Raw genomic sequence first — 17845 nt, 5'->3', positions numbered from 1 at the left:
CCTGACCTCTCCGCCCTCACCCCACTCCGGCCTATCACCCTCACCTTGACCTCCCTCCACCTATCACAATTCCAACGCCCCTCCCCCAAGTCCCTCCTCCCTACCTTTTATCTTAGCCTGCTGGACACACTTTCCTCATTCCTGAAGAAGGGCTTATGCCCGAAACGTCGATTCTCCTGTTCCTTGGATGCTGCCTGACCTGCTGCGCTTTTCCAGCAACTCATTTTCAGCTCTGATCTCCAGCATCTGCAGTCCTCACTTTCTCCTACAAATAGAAGACAGTTGGGATAATGGGGACATTTTCAAGATGGCAACTTGTAATTGGTGGAGTGCCAGAGGGTTCAGTGCCAGAGCGTTCAGTGATTAGCGAATACTTTGGATGAGGAAAGTGAATGTACTATCATGGGATTTGTGGATGACCCAAAAATAGGTGGAAAGGCAAGTGGTGAAGATTTCAAAAGAGAGTCTGCAGAGGGACAGAAATAGGTTAAATAAATTGGCAAAAGCATGACAGATAGAATATCATGTAGGAAAATGTAAGGTCATGTAGTTTGGCAGGAAGGTTAAAAGGAGCAGAATATTATTGAAATCGAGAAAGATTTCAGAAAGATGCAACATCATGGGATTTGGGAGTCCTCATTCATAAATCACAAAAAAGCTCCCATCCAAGTTCAACAGGTGGTAAGGAAAGGCAAGTTGAATGTTGGTCTTTATTACTAAGGGAGTGGATTATAAAAGGAGGGGGTTTTGCTGAACTAATGAAGGCACTAGTCAAAACACAGCTGGAATACAATAAACAGTTTTGGGTTGCGCTTATCTCAGGAAAGAGATATTGGCATTAGTGGATTATAAAAGGAGGGGGTTTTGCTGAACTAATGAAGGTTGAAACTTTATTGCTGGAACAGCATAGTGAACTAATGAAGGCACTAGTCAAAACACAGCTGGAATACAATAAACAGTTTTGGGTTGCGCTTATCTCAGGAAAGAGATATTGGCATTGGGGACAGTCCAGAGAAGGTTCACTATGCTGATACCAGGTATGGAGGGACTATCTAATGAGGAGAAGCTCAGTAGATTAGGCCTGTACTCATTGGAATTTAGAAGGACAAGATTCTTAGAGGATTTGTAGAAACAGAGAGATTGTTTCCCATTGTGGGACAGTCTAGGATCAGAGGGCAGCATCTCAGAACAGGGGATCATCCATTTAGACCATAAGGAATAGGAACTGGCCATTCAGTCCCTTGAGCCTGCTCTGCCATTCCATAGGACCATTGCTGATCTGACATTCCTCACAGCCAATTTCCTGTATTTTCTCTGTAATCCTTGATTCCTGGACTGATCAAGAATCTATCCATCTCAGCCTTAGATATACAGAAGGACTCTGCTGCCACAGCTCTCTGTGGCAAGGTGTTTCAGAGACTCTCAAACTTTAGAGAAGAAATTCCTCCTCATCGCAGCCTTAAATTGATGCCCATAATTCTGAGACTATGATCTCTAGTGCTGGACTCTCCCATGATGGGAAATATTCTCTCAATATTTACCCTGTCAAGTCCCTTAAGAATCCTCTAAGTTTCAATGAGATCACCTCTCATTCTTTTAAACTCCAGAGTAGAGTTCCAAACAGTTTAGCCTTTGCTCATAAGACAATCTGTCCATCCCAGGGATTATCGTAGTGACTCCTACGGTGAACATTTAAGATCGAGATGTGGATTTCTTCTCTCATGGGTAGAGAATCTGTGGAATTCAGCGGGCCTTTGAGGCTGAGTCACTAAGCATCTTCAAGGCTGAGATGGACACATTTTTAAACAGCAGGAAATCAAGGATTATGGGGAAAAGGCTGAAAAGTGGAGCTGAGGATGATCAGATCAGTAATGATCTCAATGAAAGGTGGGGCAGACTCAATGGATTGAGTGGTCTATTGCTGTTCTGACATTGTATGATCTTACGGTCTTTGTCCAGTGTCTTTGTATCCGTCTGAACTGGTTGCTAGACCTTCAGTTTGATGCTTCACTGATGAGCTATCACAGCAAACAACGCTACCTGTCCACAGTATCTCCTGTGGGAAATGGGCAATTAACATAGCTGACTTCTATCATCAGAGAGGACAACTGAGCAGGTCAGACAACTGCAGTTTTACACATTACATGTAGAGCACAGTTAACCTTTACCCATTTATGAAATTACAGAAGAGTACGTTTATATGCTTACTCCACAAAACCAAAGACGAAGTCTGAAAAGTTCCTATGTCAGCTTTTTGGGTAATGTCTTAAAATTGTTTGGCTTTCACCACTCCTCTCAGTTTAGTGGCTTTGGTTTATGCTCATTCGAAATGATACCTGTATCAACTGGTGCTGAAGTGATTGTGAGATCAGGTGTTGGGCTAATCAAGACTATCCATATCGAAAAATGAAAGTGAACAAAGTTTATAAACTGTAAAACAGGGGAGACAGTGTCATGGATGGTAATAGTCATTGGACTAGGAATCCAGAGATCCAAGGTAGTGGGGACATTGATTATTTGAATTTAAATTTGAACCAATCTGGAACAAAGCGTTAGGCTCACTAACAGTGACCATAAAGCAACTATGGCTAAAACAAAACTTCTTTTTAGGAAAGGAAATCTGTCACGCTTATCTGGTCTGGCCTACATGTGACTCCAGCCCCCACTGCAATGTGATTGACTCTTAACTTCCCTCTGAAACTGCAACTGCTCTGCTCAGGACCATAAGAAACTACAAGGTAAAAACAATGACTGCAGATGCTGGAAACCAGATTCTGGATCAGTGGTGCTGGAAGAGCACAGCAATTCAGGCAGCATCCTGTCCTCGGATGCTGCCTGAATTGCTGTGCTCTTCCAGCACCACTGATCCATAAGAAACTACAGACAACTGAGCCCAGTCCATCACAGAAAACAGCCTTCCAACCATTGACTCCGTCAACACTTCCCACTGTCTCAGAAAGGCAGCCAACATCATCAAAGACCCCTCCCACTCCAGTTATAATCTCTTTCAACCTCTTCCATCGGGCAGAAGATACAAACGCTTAAACACATATACCAACAGATTCACAAACAGCTTTTTTTCTGTTGTTACTATACTTCTGACAGGACCTCTCAAATTTTAAATTTAATGTTGATCTCACTCTTTACACCTTCTCTGCAACTGTAACTTTATATTCCTCGCTGTAATACACTTTGTATGGTATGATCTGTCTGTACTGCCACAAAACAAAACTTATCACTGTATCTAGGTCCATGTGACAATAATAAATCAAATCAAATCAAATGGTCTAGCAAGCCATTCAGTTCAAAGGCAGTTAGCAATGGGCACATTCCATGAATTAATAAAATAGTTGGATGCATTTCAAGACAGTAACCCCAATCATAGATTACTTCCATTAGAACATTTCTGCTGAAAATCACAATAATCACTTCAAACTGCTGAATCCAATAAAGTAGCATCAACCTGCACAATATTTACTTCCTATTCTTTCAAATATGCTCCTTGAGCTGTCCAGGAACAAAGATAATAATCTGACAGAGCTTTAGTTTCTCCCAATAAAGACTCATAGTGAAAATGGGAATAATGGTTATTCTTTCTATCTAATATACCATTTTGTAAAGTCCTCAAAAAGTTTCATTTCCTCCTACTGCTTTATAAGAATTACCCTCAGCGGCAATCGTTAAGTGATAATTGGCAGATGTCCCCTTGTTTCTCTCACTAAAGTATGTTATCACATAGCAACCTGAAAACAACAGGGTTTATTTGGGACTTTGTTTATAGAATGACAAGTGTAAATTTTGTTGGGATGTTTTTACTCATCTCCATTTGCTATAATTTCAGAGATTTCACAATATTCATGAGATTCCAAAATTATAAGGAGCTTTTACAGACACAGGAGTAAAACTTTAACTCCAGCAAACTTCAGCAGCAGGATCGAGTCAACTTTTATGGATCACTCTTCAGATTTTAAAAGAAATAACTTACAAAATAAAGCTGCATTAAATTACACATAATAATTGTGTCTTTTTAATTAAGCAGCAGAAAGAATGATTTGCTTTTCTGGTTAATGTGTTTGAAAGACTTCAGTCCTAAATCACCCTAGAGCTGTAAGACATCAAAGCAAATCAACTCTCCTTCAGAAAGGGTAAGTAGAATAGTGCACTTGTACAGAGTTTTCCATCTGTTATCTATAAAACGTGGTCGCTTTAAAGTTTTCACACACATTATCCAACCAAATAAGTCTATCACAATTAGATAGCTGTCAGAGAATATATCGTCCTACTCTATTTAATTGATATCCTATTTGACAACTTTGAGTGCTCCTGCGTACTGGGACATCCAGCTTTTTTTGATTCCCCTTAGTTCCTCCATTCCCTGCCCTGAAGGTGGGAACATACATTGGGTATCTTTCTGCAACTTACCTGCACCACACTTCCTATGACGCCCTGGCACATTGGTGCCAGTGGGCAATACAACCAAAGCCAACCATCACAATATTCAAACTTCCACACACTCCAGCCTTCCAACAGGAGCCACCCGATGATTTATTCCTGTTGGGAGCCTGCTCCCTGGGATGTTCAACCCTGACCCAGCTCAGCTAAGTTCACCTTTCAGACCCAGGATCAACCTTGGGATCTTGCTAACCCACAGTTTCTGCCCAACACTCACATAGCTAATGGTGTATTTATCTGACCAGCGAATGAAAGATGTGAATCCGCTGAAAGTTTAGTTTTGCCAGTCATAAATCTCCTTACACCGAAGGACATCCTGGAATGATAGGATTTCAGCAAACTGCAGTCAAATAGTTCACATTTCTTTTCTCTGTATTAACATGACACCCACATGTTACAGGTACTTACTGTTGTTCTGTAAAACTTAAAAGATTTCTTTTAAACAGGGAGAAATATATTTTCAATGATTAAACACAAAGTACAGGATGATGGATAATTGCACAAAAATATTACTTTTTTTAATGAAACAAGTGTTTACAAACACCTCGGTGCCATTCATTGTGCTGTAACCACATTAGACAATAATCAGATTGTAATTCTGACAAATGGTATATTAAATCCCTTTCCACTTGCAGATACACGACATAATCTGGTCTAGCCTGTTCGAGTCGGTGTTAATCGAGGCTGAGTCTAAACTAACCGGCAGAGCGATGGAAGACAGCGGATTACTGTAGTTACCTCTCCGGCGTGTAGCACAGGCTCAGGAACACGGCTGAAAAGGCGCTGTTTGACCGGGGGTGGCTTCAGCAGTCCCAGTGTCAGCTACAACTGCACATTGTCCAGGGGATAGATCAATGAAGGAGCAGGGTAGCGGGACAGGAGCAAACCGGGACAGGAGCAAAACACACACACACACAAATCCCAGAGAGAGAGAGAGAGAGATTACTGCAGTCTAACTCCGGGAGATTGCAATCTGTTCGCTCGTAGTCTCGGCAAGAATGAATGAACACTCCCCTCCCTCTGGGCTGTCTCACTGCAGCCTCCTCACCCTCTACCACATGGAGTTCACTCACTTTCTCACTAACACTCACACAGTCTCATTCTCACTCACTCACTTTCTCACTCATTTATGCTTCCCCCTGTCTTTTTAGGAGGTACAACTTTCTAATCGTGCAGACTCTCAGGCAGTGTCACGTCCACAACTACAGAGCAGCAGTCACTGCCTGAGCAGTGGGAGAGGGTCCTGCTAACAGGGGTGGTCTGCTCTGATTGGAATCATAACCCCCAGCCCAGTGCACATCCCAAATTGAGCTGAAACTCAGAGCCGAGCCATTGGCGCGAGTTGAGTGTGAAAGGGAGGTCTGAATGTGAGCAGGTGAGTCTGAGAGGGAGGGGGTCTGTGTATGAGAGGGAGGCATCTGAATGTGAGCAGGCCACTCTGAGTATTAGCAGGGATGTCTGGACGTGAGTGTGAGCAGGGGGCTCTGGAAATCATGGTCACATGGGTTCTATTATAGAGCCACGCAAATTGAGTGCCACCTGATATCCTATAGACCGGTCTCTTTTGGTTGTTGTCCCCAAAGTCAGGGCAGGCCGTCTGAGTGCAATTAATCTCTCATCGTCCTCAGTCCCGGACAGTTTATCACGGGTCAGAAATGTTGCATTCAAAAGATTCTCACGTCAGGTAATCAGCAACTGATTTAGAGAACGCACTTTTCAGCTCCGAGATTGAGACTGAGGCTAACGGGGGACAGTGCCCTGATGGCAGAGAATGGGCTGGGATCTTTCTGTGCAGATTCAGTAAGCAGCAGGCACAGGCTTGCTCACCTACAAGGCCTTCGGGCCCCATTCAATGTACCTCGCTGCAGCAATCATTTCTGAACAAGTGTTAAAGATTATGTTTTTAACCAAACATTTGCCTGTGGGCACAGTGCCCTTTCAGGTCACAATTTGATTTGATTTAATAAAATCATATCTTGAAAAAATGAAGAGACCTAGGTACTGCTGTGGGGTTTGAATCCCACCACATGAGATGGTGGAATTTGAATTCAATAAAAGTCTGGAATTCAGAGTCCAATGATAACCATGAATCTTTTTTTTTCAATTGTCAGGGAAAACAGATCTGATTCATTAATGTCCTGTAAGGAAGGGAACTGCAGTCTAACTAAATGTGACTCCAGACCCAAAGCAATGTGGTTGACTCTCAACTGTCCCCTGGACAATTAGGGATGGGCAATAAATGCTGGTCTAGTCAGTGATTCCCACATTCCAAGAATGAATTTAAAAAGGCCACAATGGGAGGGGGTGGCATGTTGGCCCAGTGGTCAGCACTGCTGCCTCACAGTGCCAGGGACCCAGGAGTTTGCACATTCTCCCTGGGTCTGTGCAGGTTTCCTCCTGCAATTCAAAGATATGCAGGTTAGGTGAATTGGCCATGTTTAAATTGCCCAGAGTGTGCAGGGTTGTGTATGATTTGGAGATGCCGGTGTTGGACCTGGGGTGTACAAAGTTTAAAAACACACAACACCAGGTTATAGTCCAACAGGTTTAATCCAAAAGTTAGTGCTTCCAATTAAACCTGGATGTGGAGTATAACCAGGGATGTATAGGTTAGGTGCATTAGTTGGGGTTAATGTGGAGTGATCTGGGTGGGTTACTCTTCGGAGGGTCAGTGTGGACTTGTTGGGCCAAAGGGCTTGTTTCCACACTGTAGGGGTTCTGTGATAATACAGATACATGGGAACACTACCACTTACTTGTTCCCCTCCAGCCGACTCACCCTCCTGATTTGGATATATATCGCTGTTGTTGTTGGGTCAAAATCCTGGAATTCCCTCCCTAACAGACTGAGGGTCTACTCACAGTATGTGGACTGGCAGTGGTTCAAGAAGGCAGCTCACCCCCACCTTCTTGACTGGCAATAAATGTTGCCAACCAGTGACACTCACATCCCACAAATGGATAGAAAAGTCCCAAACCACCAGAAGGCTGCTTTGTCATTCAAGAAAGTGTTGACTGCTGGTGAGTTTAACCTGAGGGTCACCATGCCTCAGGTGAGGGCTGGGTTTGAGGAAGTTCAACTTAGATCAATGATAAAACCAAGCAGGGACATGGGAACACCAAATATTACGGTGCTGGAGAAACTGTAATGTATATTCATTTTGATAACATTTTAAATTCCTTCTTGTGGTATTGTAATGCAGGTGCTAAGCTAATTATTTTAAGTATCTGAAGTAACAGAGCAAGGACTCTAAACATATGAAAGTTTATTAATTTGTACCCTCGTGATTGACATTTCATTCTGTCTGTATTAATCATTGAGACTGTTTCTGACTGGATTAGTTTTCCAGCAAGTGCATGAAGTGTGTTTTGCATTTGTAAAATCATAGAGTCACAGAGGTGTACAGCACGGAAACAGACCCTTCAGTCCAGGCAGCATCCAAGGAGCAGCGAAATCGACATTTCGTCGCTGCTCCTCGGATGCTGCCTGAACTGCTGTGCTCTTCCAGCACCACTGATCCAGAATCTGGTTTCCAGCATCTGCAGTCATTGTGTTTACCTTCAGTCCAATATTCACACCTCCGAAAGTTTGTGATTTCAAATCAACCTGATGTCCTGTGACTTCTGACTTTATTCCTAAAATCATTATTGTAAATCGCTTCTGCATTCTTTCCAATGCATTCAAATCTCTTCAACAATGAGCGGGCGCAGTTGGAATTCACTGTGTGGAATGCATTTGCTAAATACCAACATTAGAATCCTACACGTTGTATTTCCTCTAATATTCAAACTGAAACGGTCTTATAAAAGATTTGTTTCCGAATGTTACGAAGGAGCTATTTTGGGGCTGCGAATCTGGTCAGTGTAAATAACCCGGGAGCTGGGGGTGGGGGAGAAACAGAGATTATCCCCACCACAGACAGTTCAGAGTTCAGGAAGTGGTCCAAACTCTCAATCTGAAACCGCGTGCGATTGTCAATAAAGGTCAGCTGTGAATGTTTGTCGGTGAGATCAGAACTAAAACGATATAGTCACATTTAGTTCAACGACTTTAAAAGCGTTCAAGTTAGAATTAAAAGGCAGATGTGAGCTGACAATTTAAATGTTATAAAGTTGCCAAGGGGGTGTTTGAATTAAAATGTGTTTAAACGGACAGAAGGGGGTGTTGATCCTGCCCTGTCAATGTATGAGAGCAACCTCAAACCCAGACCGCATTGCAGAAGGGCGGCGAGTCCTAAATGTGATCTTTTCTTTCCATCCTGTGGGTTGTCCCGGGCATTCTCAGCTCCCTTGGTAACTTATTACTCATTTTTACTTCACGCATCATTAGAGGAAAAGAAAGCTGCCTGGCCTCACGCCGATGGATGAGAGTCCTCACTGACAATATTCACAGCAGGCTGACTGCAGAGGTACAACCCGCCCTCTTCTGGTCATCTCCACACTCTCCTTCTCAGTCCTTGTACTTAGCTGCACGTACCATGCATCCTGTTATTACACGTACAAGCTCAGTGAATGCAGGAGCAACTCAGCAGGTCTGGCAACATCTGTGCAGAGAAAGCATAGTTAATGATTTGAGCCAAAAACAGAAATAGCTGGAAAAGCTCAGCAGATTTGGCAGCATCTATAGACAGAAATCAGACTTAGTGCAGTTTTAAGGAGTTAATTGGTTCTAGGGAAGCTGACCTTTCCATAGAACCCGTTAACTCCTGAAAACAGAGCATTAACTCTGACTTCTACCCACAGATGCTGTTAGATCTGCTGAGCTTTTCCAGCAATTTCTGTTTTTGTTTCTGATTTACAGCAAACACAATTCTTTTAGTTTTTGTTTAATGTTTTGAGTACTGTATGACTTTGTTTCATCAGCTTCTAATGAAAAGTTACAAAGGACTCTAAACATTAACTGTTTCTCTCCCAACAAATGTTGCCAGATCTGCTGAGTTTCTCCAGTATTCTCAGTGCTTGTTTCAAATTTCCAACATCTACAATATTCTGTCTTTATTTATGTTGTTATACACCTCTGAGGTAGGTGAGACTCAAGCCACCACCTTCTGGCCCTGAGGCAGGGACACTAACACTATACAACAAGTGTTTTTGAATAAACTTATTTGTAGCCTAATCTGATGGCCAATATACTCACCTATTCAAATTCATATAATGACCGTGATAGCACTCATCGATAATCACACACCATGCTACAATAAAGTTAGCACGATCTAGAGTTTAGTGAGAGAGTGAGTACATTCCAATCCCACATAGTTATGTCTTCCTTCTGACACCTTCCTGCATAGATCACCACTGACAAAAAAAATCTTCCACTTATGAAACCAGAGAAAATATCAAACACTTCTCAGCCAATGTTGACAATCTAGACTCGTATTCATTGGAATTTAGGAGAATACATTATGTTTGATTAAACATATAAGATCCTGAAAGATTTTGGCAGTGGGGTGTGGAGAGAATGTTTCCCCTTGTAGGTGAATCTAGAACTATGGGTCACTGTTTAAACATGTGCAGCCACTCATTTAAAATAGAGATGGAAGAGAGATCTTTTTGGAACTCTCTTCCTCAAAAGGCAGTGAGACATAAGTCTTTAAATATTTTAAGGACTCCGCTAGAATTCTTTGAGGAAGTAGTGAGCAGATTAGACCAAGGAGAGACGATGTTATCTATTTGGACTTCAAAAAGCTTTTGGACAAGGTGCTACACAGGAGGCTACTGAGTAAGCTAAGGGCCCATGGTGTCAGAGGCAAGGTGCTAGCATGGATAGAGGCTTGGCTGTCTGGCAGAGAGCAGAGAGTGGGCATAAAAGGGTTCTTCTCAGGGTTGCAGCTGGTGACAAGTGGTGTTCCACAAGAGTCAGTGTTGGGAACCACAAGTTTTCACTTTATACATTAATGATCTAAATGAAGGAACTGAGGGCAGTCTGGCTAAGTTTGCAGATGATACAAAGATAGGTAGAGGGACAGGTAGCATTGAGGAGGCTGCAGAAGAATTTGACCACGTCAGGAGAGTGGGCAAAGAAGTGGCAGATGGAATACAATGTGGGGAATTGTGAGGTCATGCACTTTAGCAGGAAGAATAGAGGCATGGACTATTTTCTAAATGGGGAGAAAATTCAGAAGTCTGAAGTGCAAAGACAAATGGGAGATCTAGTCCAGGATTATCTTAAGGTAAACTTGCAGATTGAGTCAGTAGTTAGGAAGGCAAATACAATGATGGCATTTTATTTTGAATATAAAAGCAGGGATGTACTTCTGAAACTGTATAAGGCTCTGGTCACATTTGGAGTATTGTGAGCAGTTTTGAGACTCATATCTCAGCAAGAATGTACTGGCCCTGGAGCAGATTCAGACAAGACTTACAAGAATGTTCCCAGGAATGAAAAGCTTAACATATGAGGAACATTAGAGGACTCTGGGTCTATACTCGATGGAGTTTAGAAGGATGAGGGGGCATCTAATTGAAACTTGCAGAATACTGAGTGGCCTGGACAGAGTGGATGTTGGGAAGATGTTCCCATTGGTAGGAGAGAGTAGGACCCGAGGGTACAGCCTTAGGGTAAAGGGAAGCCCTTTTAGAACGGAGATAGGGAGAAAATTCTTCAGCCAGAGAGTGGGGAATCTATGGAATTCATTGGCACAGAAGGCTGTGGAGGCCAGTTCATTGAGTATATTTAAGACAGAGATAGATAGGTTCCTGATTGTCAAGGGGATCAAGGGTTACAGAGAGAAAGCGGGAGAACGGAGTTGAGAAATTTATCAGCTGTGATTGAATGGCAGAGCAGACGTGATGGGCTGAATGATCTAATTTTTGTTCCTATGTCTTATGGTCTAAAAGATAGACTCGTGAAAACAAGGAATGAAAGGTTATGTGGGAGGTATAGGCAGGTTTGTGGAGTAATCAGATCAGCTGTGAATTTATTGAATGACAAAGCAGACTTGAGGGCCTATTCCTTTTCCTCACTCTTTTTCCATGAATTCAACATTTCTTTCCCTCTCTTTAATTCTCTTTCTTTACCTAATTTGGTATTAAGTTGATCCACTCTAAATTACATTTCCTGCTCAGTCCTAACCCTGTTAATTTCACAATCCTTCAGTCAGATTATAGTGATCTCCCATTCCGCTGTCTGCTCAGTTCCTAGATTGCCTCACCTTGATGCTATCAACTTGCATTTGCAACCAAAGTAATTACTCAAAGTAGACATGTCAGGCCAAGCCAACCTCGCAGCAGACACCATTACCCAAGCTGTGGCGGCAAGTCAAAGTGCAAAATATGTTATTAAAACTTAAGATATGCCAATGGTAATAAAACACAATGCAACAACTTTCCGGAAAAAAATAAAATTGGGTAGAATTCAAAGTCCGCCCTAAATGCCCTTGACCTGAAGGATTTATCATAGAATCCCTATAATGTGGAAACAGGCCATTTGGCCCAATAATTCCACACCAACCATTTGAAGAGCAACGCACCCCCCTATATTTACCCCTGACTAGATTAGATTAGATTACTTACAGTGTGGAAACAGGCCCTTCGGCCCAACAAGTCCACCCCGACCCTCCGAAGAGCAACCCACCCAGACCTGTTCCCCTACATTTAACCCTTCACCTAACATTACGGGCAATTTAGTATGGCCAATTCACCTAACTTGCACATCTTTGGATTGTGGGAGGAAACTCAAGCACCTAGAGGAAACCCATGCAGACACTGGGAGAATATGCAAACTCCACTCAGCCAGTCGCCTGAGGCTGGAATCAAACCTGGGTCCCTGGTGCTGTGAGGTAGCAGTGCTAACCACTGAGCCACCATGCTGCCCATATTTATTAGGCCTTTCAGACAGCAGTTAAAAGCCAACTCCATTCCTGTGGGACTGGAGTCACATGAAGGCCAGACCAGATAAGACTGGCTGATCTGATTTTCTAAAGGACATTAGTAACCTTGGTAAGAGTTTATGATAATTGCATGGCATATTCTATATGGTTACTAACACTAAGTTTTCAATTCTTGATTGTTAAAAAGAAAAATTGAATTTAAACTCTACCAGCTATGCTGGTGGGATTAGGATTTCTATTCATCCCACTGAAGGTTGAATGAAGGACTTGCAAATGTGAAGCACCTTGCACTATCCCAGGACTTTTCTAAGCAATGAACTACTTTGAAAATGTTGTTACCATTGTTGAGAAATCAATTCACTCAGTTCCTGAAACTAAGCCACAGTCTTTTTTTTAACTGATGTTGATCATGGGTAAGGATGAGCCGGGGCATGTTCCTGACTTTCATCTTTCTTGATTGCTAATTATCTCTGCAGCAACACTTAATCCATTTAAATGAAACCCTTTGTTAAATCATATTCAAACATGGAAAGTCTTTCAGAATATCCCTTTCAGCTGAAATAATGAAAAAACTCTTCCAAAAGCCATTACCTCTCACATGTAAAAAAGCATGTTTGCATCTTTTCGATACAAATAAATTAAATCACTTAAAAATCATAAACATGAGATTTTGTGTCAGAACATGGTCTAAGGTTATATTTTTCATAAAACTATTTCACTGTTAAATCCATACACTGCACATTAATATAGGATGTGGTTGCTGATTTACTGTTTCGTTTTTGAGTATATTTTGTGAGGATAGACCATTGAGAAATCAAAGGGAAATAGCAGATGTATGGATCAGGCCCCTCCCCAATGTTCTGACCTGGATCTCTGAGGAGTGAGACAATAAGCCGAGGGGTATTGCTTTGTAAAATCTATTTATTCATTCATGTGAATCAGATACAATCAATGAGGGAAATTTTATTTTGTTTCCTACTTGCAGTTACACTGCAAATGCACTTTTCCAATTGCTTTTGATTTTGAATCAATAGTAATTGATAAAGTCTTCTCTCAGTATTTTTAGAACCAGAGAATCCTTACTGTATAGTCGGATGTTACTCAACCCATCAAGTCCATGATTCCTCTCTGCCAAGCAATCAATCAATCCCATTTCCCTCTTCTCTTGTAGCCCAGCAAGTTTACTTCTCTCCAGAGCCCATTAAATATCCTTTTGAAATCATTCACTGTCCCTGCTTCCACCACTCTCATAGGTAGCATGTTCCTGGTCATTCTCAGTGATTGCATAAAAGGTTTTACCTGAGAGTTTCTCTGCAGCTTGGGGATGTATCTCTTGCCCAAAATCTTAAATATTTGTCCCCCAGACTTTGTGTCACAACCAATGGGAACACTCTTGCCTATTTATCCAGTAATAAAAATGCAGTAAACTGTATAATTTATTCTAATCTATAAAGTATGCAACAAAGACTTTCAAAACGATAGAATGGAATGAGGAACTGTGCACATGAAATGCATAGTTAAGGAGATAGATGAAGGTGCCAGGAACTGTTTGTTTGATGGAGTGACATTGTTATCTGGGTCAGTGATGAAAACTGAGATTGTTGGAGGATTGCCACAATCCCTTGAAATGTATCTGAGGGAACTGCTGGTGAATATTCCAGATCTTTTCTTGAATTGACCACATCTTTGCATCTTTGTTGTCTTTGTTCCAGTGGATTTTGTTGCTCGTGGGGATTGGCCAGGGGGTGTATGATGTTAAAATAGTATGCATCAGCTGGCTTTAGCTGTGGCTGCAGACATTTTCTAATAGTCTGTTAATGCTCCCTTTCAGTCTGTTATACACTTGCCATGGTGGCCCAGTGGTTAACACTGCTGCCTCACAGCGCTAGGGACCGGGGTTCGATTCCAGCCTCGGGTGACGGTCTGTGTGGAGTTTGCACATTCTCCCTGTGTCTGTTTGGGGTTTCCTCCCACAGTCCAAGGATATGCAGGTTAGGGTGGATTGGCCATGCTAAGTTGTCCACAGTGTTCAAGGATGTGTAGGTTAGATACATTAGTCAGGGGTAAATGTAGCAGAATAGGTCTGGGTGGGTTACTCTTTGGAGGGTCAGTGTGGGGCCAAAGTTTCAATGGGCGGTACAGTGGCAAAGTGGTTAGCACTGCTGCCTCACAGCACCAGAGACCTGGGTTCAATTCCCACCTCAGGCAACTGTCTGTGTGGAGTTTGCACATTCTCCCCGTGTCTGCGTGGGTTTCCTCCCTCAGTCCAAAAATGTGCAAGTTAGGTGGATTGGCCATGCTAAATTGCCCGTAGTGTTAGGTGAAGGGGTAAATGTAGGGGAATGGGTTTGGGTGGGTTGCTCTTTGGAGAGTCGGTGTGGGCTTGTTCCCACACGCTAAGTAATATAAGATATCAGAAAGAGGAGGCTGTAAAAAAATGAAATGACCACAGCATGATGACCATTCAACCCACTGCACCAATGTTTACTCTCTATAAAAACATCTCGGTTGTGTTCACTTGCTCACCTTATCTTTGTAGCTCTGCAAATCTTTTCATTTCTAATGATTAGCCAGTCCCTTATTTCTTCGTATTCAGCTGAGCATGCAATACAAATCGTTAGAAATAAACTCACTTTTATTTTCCAAAGCCACCTTCAATTTTAGAAAGCGACCATGAATTAGATAATTTTAAAACTCTTACTATAACACAGCAAATTCTGACACGCCTTGCATTTTCCTTCAAACCATCCTCTCCTCTCTGGAGTCCAAACAATTTTGAGGGGGATGAAAGGTTCCCCTCGCTGAAGACGAGAGGATCCTCTGTGAAATTGTTAAGCAAGTCTCAACGATTTCCTCATGGGCATGAAGCCAACTGCTCAGCTCCTCAGAGGCACTAATTGGCAATAAATTGGCAGCTACCCTTAGACTGCAGACTGGAAATTACTGTCAACCAAGTTATTATATGAATGCTAAAAGATAGCCATATCAAATTCCTCCTACTCTACTTTTTAATGGGGAGTTACCCAGTTAAAGTCAATGAGTTGAAGCTTCAATTAAAGCAGGAATTTTATACCAGCGTTATGTGTTCCTACAATAACAGCAGTGATCATTTCCACTCTCAGGGGCTGACTGGAATTCAGAAGTCACAATTATGCAGGAGGAGGTAGTTTTCTGAAATTTGAGATAAGATGCAGCCGATCTAAACACATTGAACCAGGACAGCAGTTGCCTTGGCAATGTTTGGGACTGGTCAGCAGTTAGTGCTTGAGATGGAAAGGTTTTACACCAACTTACACTGCTCCCTATTGCCTGATGGAAATGAACAAAAACATCTTTTACACATGTTGACAATGGGGTACAATGAATGGTTACAGGAATCGATCTAATAGGAATGTGAATGTTGGTGTTTGAGAATTTACTTCATTTTGGCAAATACCTCTTTCCAGATGGTAGCTCCCTGGGGAGAGAGGGCTGTGGATTTAAGTCCCATTCAAGAGTTTTGAGAACAAAGATCAATGTGCTGCTTTTTAGAAAAAATGCCCACTTCAGGCCATGTCTGCTCTCTCTGATGATTGTCAACAGATTCATAGAACTATTTCAAAGAAGGATACCTGGAGTTGGTTTGTCCCTTAATCAATATCAGTACAACAGATTATCTGCTCAGTATCAGATTGTTCTTTGTGGCAGTGACATTAAAACAGTGATTGAACTCAGCGGCTATGCAAATGCAAATTTATCAGAATTCCAATGATCCTACTTACTTCTTAGATTTCTTTTTTCCAACGAGAAAGAAAACCCACCTGCTCAATCTTCCTGACAGCTACATCAGCTCCAATTTGATCATTGCTTTGTAAATTGCTCTGCAGTATTGTTTTGTGAAGACAGTTCACTGTACCCTGGGTCAATATAAAACTGACACTGCTTCACTGATTTCTTATTTTGTTCCCCAAGAAATAATTAATGAGCAGAATTTTATCGGATTCAGACTGACCGGGACAATCAGCAAGATTCCTGGCATCATTGACACAAGGTCAAATGAATCCCATCTCAATGTTGGGAGCATCTTGTTGCATCACTTATATTTTTTGCTGAGTGGCAAGGCTGATTTCTTGCTAACCACGGCGACTTCTCAATTAACAAAATTCCTGTAAGTTAAACAGCTTATCAATGTCACAACTTTCCTCATTAATATTCAGCTTCCTGTCTTACCAATAAACTAGACGTTGACAATTCTTGAGATGGCGGTCCAGGTGGGTACCTGGAGACCTGTGGACCCCTGGCAGCGAGAAGTCACCATGTTGCTCAACACCTAACTATGTCTGAGGATAGAGTTCATGGACACCTGCTGCCCAGACCCCTCATCTGCTGGTGTCCAGCATATGCCACCCCTCGTGACCATCATGTTACCTCTCTGATACACTTGGCGTCTCTTAGAAATCAAGTTCAAGCGCTGGGACATGCACCCCGCTCACAGAAAGGCCTCTGCTCCATCTTAGAGCTGCTCATTTGCTCTCCTAGCGCCTCCCTGCCTGCTCACCAGATCACTGCCTCACCTTGCATTGCCTTGCCTTGCCAGTTGGTACAGGCACACAAGTAGGCAGCTAATACAGATCCAATAGATTGTCTTTGGTGGGGTGTTCTGAGGGAGTGAGTCAGCAGCACAGAGACCAGGGAGGGTTACTGATGTGGGAGGCTGCAGGGAATCAAGAGTGAGTGAGAGAAGATGTTACAGGTAATAGTGAGAGTGGGAGAGCATGAGCCTTCATGACAGACAGGTGCAGTAGCAGAGAGAGAGAGAGAGAGAGTGTGTGAGGAATGCAGCATTTACCCTGACAGCGCGGCGAAGGTAATTAACCTTCTTACAGAACTGCTGGCCATTCCTCCACACCATGAAGACAGGACTGACACCCATGGCAATTCCGACCAGGTTGCCAGTGGCATGGCCTCCTCTGCTGGTCCTACACAATGAATGCTCTTCTCCTCTACATTGACCTCCTGATCAGGATCTCCCTGCTGGAGAATTACAATGACAACTTCCACTTCTCTGACATAGAACATATAGAACATAGCACAATTCAGCGCAGTACAGGCCCTTCGGCCTTCGATGTTGCGCCGTCCTGTCAAACTAATCTGAAGCCCATCCCACCTACACTATTCGATGTACATCCATATGCCTGTCCAATGACTACTTAATGCACTTAAACTTGGCGAATCTACTACCATTGCAGGCAAAGCATTCCATACCCTTACTACTCTCTGAGTAAAGAAACTACTTCTGACATCTGTCTTATAACTATCTCCCCTCACTTTAAAGTTGTGTCCCGTCATGTTTACCATTCCCATACTTGGAAAAAGGCTCTCCCTGTTCACCCTATCTAACCCTCTGATTATCTTGTATGTCTCTATTAAGTCACCTCTCAACCTTCTTCTCTCTAACGAGAACAGCCTCAAGGCCCTCAGCCTTTCCTCGTAAGACATTTCTTCCATACCAGGCAACATCCTAATAAATCTCCTCTGCACCCTTTCCAAAGCTTCCACATCCTTCTTATAATGCGGTGACCAGA

General features: G+C 42.5%; 1 protein-coding gene across 1 annotated transcript in view; it reads right to left on the bottom strand.

Annotated features, from left to right (window-relative positions):
* The window catches only part of sema3d (sema domain, immunoglobulin domain (Ig), short basic domain, secreted, (semaphorin) 3D), a 354002-nt gene extending 348698 nt beyond the window's left edge, over positions 1-5304 (bottom strand). Inside the window, exon 1 of the mRNA XM_043714212.1 lies at positions 5191-5304. The gene's annotated coding sequence lies outside the window, so the exon portion shown is untranslated. The remainder of the gene's footprint in view (positions 1-5190) is intronic.
* Positions 5305-17845: the final 12541 nt, after the last annotated feature.

The sequence above is a fragment of the Chiloscyllium plagiosum genome, chromosome 23 (assembly GCF_004010195.1).
Source record: "Chiloscyllium plagiosum isolate BGI_BamShark_2017 chromosome 23, ASM401019v2, whole genome shotgun sequence".
In the NCBI taxonomy this organism is placed as follows: domain Eukaryota; kingdom Metazoa; phylum Chordata; class Chondrichthyes; order Orectolobiformes; family Hemiscylliidae; genus Chiloscyllium; species Chiloscyllium plagiosum.
Note: the sequence above shows the minus strand (reverse complement) of the source record. Positions and strands in the feature narration are given on the sequence as shown.